The sequence below is a fragment of the Odocoileus virginianus genome, chromosome 17, assembly GCF_023699985.2.
Source record: "Odocoileus virginianus isolate 20LAN1187 ecotype Illinois chromosome 17, Ovbor_1.2, whole genome shotgun sequence".
Taxonomy (NCBI): domain Eukaryota; kingdom Metazoa; phylum Chordata; class Mammalia; order Artiodactyla; family Cervidae; genus Odocoileus; species Odocoileus virginianus.
The window spans coordinates 52,259,275-52,262,353 of NC_069690.1; the positions used below are offsets into that span (position 1 = coordinate 52,259,275).

The 3,079-nt window shown below is 41.2% G+C and overlaps 1 non-coding gene across 1 annotated transcript; it reads left to right on the plus strand.

Annotated features, from left to right (window-relative positions):
• The first annotated feature begins 1,092 nt into the window (after positions 1–1,092).
• Positions 1,093–1,165, plus strand: TRNAG-CCC (transfer RNA glycine (anticodon CCC)). Its single transcript has one exon. It is a non-coding gene; the product is annotated as a tRNA-Gly (tRNA).
• The last annotated feature ends 1,914 nt before the right edge of the window (positions 1,166–3,079 follow it).

Here is a 3,079-nt window from a genome sequence, read left to right on the forward strand (position 1 = left end):
ATAAAAAAAGAAACATTTTACATCTTGAAAAGCATTAGGCACTAATTGTTTGAATCACAAATGCTAATCCATGTTCTGACTGACCCAGAACATCCCAGCTGATATTCAAAATTTTGTCATCAACTGTATTTTCTTTTTGCAAGCTAAGTTTCTACTCAGCTTCAATTCAATGCATAAATTTCTCTTCTTATAATTTCTTGAATTAAAACTGGAACAATTTTCATCATGGCTTTTTTCATAAAATAATAATTAATCATCTAAAAATGGTTTTGATTGAAATAACAAAAACTAGTTTCTGATACATAATTAGAACATCTGATAAATTTTGATTAGGAACTTGCTTGAAATTCATGCCATTTCAGATACTGAAAAATAAATTAATTTTTAGTTAAAAAAATTTTTTTACAAAGATGCTTATAAAAGTTGTTTCAGAATGAAGATCTCTCAGTTCTGTAGAACATAATCTTAGGTGAAAAGTATGTATATATACTCTTCAAGATTTTAATTCAACTAAATGACATATTTCTAAGATATCTAATGAAGTATATTTCACATGTAGACAAAAGAAAAAATTAACCATCAATTATGGAAAATTTCAAACATATACAAAAGTAGATAGGAGAGTGTAGTGAACTCCTACCATGCAGCTCATATTAATAACAGTTAATATAAGTACTAATACAACATAATAGAAAAATTGTCAACTCTTAGCCAATCTTGTTTCATCCGTAGTCCTTATCCCCTTCCCACTAGGGCCCACACTCAACTAATTTAGGCAAATCTCATGCATCATTATTGTTTCATCTGCAGACATTTCAGTATGCATTCCTAAGAGGTAAGAACTCTTTAAAATAATATTATTATTACGCCTAAAAGAGTTAAGAATTTCTTAGATTCACCAAATATCCAGTTTGTATTCAAATTTCCCTGATTCAAACAATAAAATTAAAGAATAACAAACCAACAGAAAAACCAACATTAAGTTAAAAATCATTGCAGGGGATAAATTTCCACTATGACAGCCCAAGAAATTCCACAGACCCACTCTGCAGTGGAACTGGTGAAAAGTAAAAAAAGATAACCATTGGGACTTCCCTGGTGGTCCAGTGGCTAAGACTCCACACTCCCAATGCAGGGGGCCCAGGTTCGATCCCTGGTCAGGGAACTAGATCCCACATGCCCCAACTAAGACCTGGTGTGGACAAATAATAAATAAGTAAATATATATATTAATATATATATTAATATATTAATATATATATTAATATATATATATTTTAAAAAACCAGAAGGCTGTGTTGAAAGGCAACTGGAAGGAGAGTGTAGATTCCATGAAGATCAGGCTAATGTGTAAGTCAGCTAGTTTGCAGGAAAGAATCAGGGAGAGAAACAAGAGACAGTAACCTCAGGAGCTGTCCCTTCAAAGGAGCCCGAGTCTGTAGAGCAATTTATGTGCCAGGGCATTGTTGAAAGCAACAAATCAACTGGCAATTAATGCATCTTGACAGCTGCGTGTGGTCAGGATCTAGCCCACGTCACGGCTGACCCAGGGTGACAGTGGGCAGACCCCAAACGGCACTTCCTTGTGCATCAGAGGTTAACACTTCAGGGACCACAAAGATCAGCGGGAAAGAAAAAAGTCTTCAGAAGTGTGAGGAGGAGGAGGAGATGTGAACTGACACATTCTAGCGGTGGGTTGCGGTGGGTGAGAAGATCCTGCTTTCGCTGGCCGAGAGGGTGGAAGGTTCTTGGAGGAAAAACCCAAGGGGTCGTGGAGGGGGACTTTCCCTGGCCAGGTCATCTGGGAAGGCTTAGGAGGCCCTGTCTCTGTGGATGGATGTCCTGCAGGGTGGCCGTGGGCCAAGCAGGTGTGGAGTACAACCCATCTAGTAGGTCCTAGCTAATGAGAGAAGACTGGACATCCGTTTCTTGATCCCCAGGCCTGATCTCACCCCTAAGCTGTGACTTTTCTGAGAACAGCATTCAGGGACTTTGTGGGTAGTGAGACCTGAAGGGATAAAAGGAGAACAAAAAGAAAATGGTAAAAGACCAAGTGAAATGTAGCATCTCAAAAAAAAATAAAATAAAGAAATGTGACATCTCCCAAGGTCCTGTGACCTCGAGTTACTTCTCAGCTTCTTCATCTGCAAAGTGGGGAGAAGGCGGTGGGTGAGGAGGGTGGCTTCATTAAAATAAGCCAGCCAGTCATAAACAAACAAGGGGGTTACAACAAGCCTGGGGGGCAGTGAGGGCGGGGGACCAGTACCCAGAGTTGCTACAACTCTAATTAAAATGTCCAGTTTCCAACAAAAACAGATGAGACAACCAAATAAGCAGGCGTAAAAAACTAATAAACAGAAACCTCAGTTAAATAGAGTCAGGAGACAGAAGGGGGAAGCTTTCATGCCCAGCGAGGGCAGCGGAGCCCAACAGGAAGAAGAAAGAGACCTCTTTCCTCCTGGAAAGGGCTCAAGTGAAAAGCCCTCGGAATCTTTGTTTACGGTAGCCCTCCCAGATCCCGTTTCCTCTGTAAAAGCCACTTCCTTCCCTTGCCCTGGGGGACCCGCACATGGTCCTTAGCTATAAATCCAGAATTCCAATTCTCTGCTGAGCCCAATTTTTTTTTTTTTTTTTTTTTGGCCATGCCAAGTGGCTTGCGGGGATGTTAGTGCCCTGACCAGGGGTCAAACCTGGTCCCTCTGCAGTGGAAGCACAGAGTCCTAACCACTGGGCCACCAGGGGAGATTAAACATATTTATACATAACTCGTATCTGGACACACCTTTCCTCCAGCTACGAAATACAAAAAAGGAATCTGTTCGGGACTAAAAACAACTGCATGCAGATGGAGAGAATGGACTTGTAGACACAGGGGGAGGAGGAACTGAGAGAGTGGCTGTGACGCATACACTGTCAAGTGTAAAATGTAAAGAGGGCTTCCTTGGTGGTTCAGTGGTAAGGGACCCGCCTGCCACTGCAGGAGACGGAGGAGACAAGGGTTTGATCCCCAGATGGGGAAAATTCCCTGGAGTAGGAAATGGCAACCCACTCCAGTATTCTCGCCTGGGAAATTTCACGG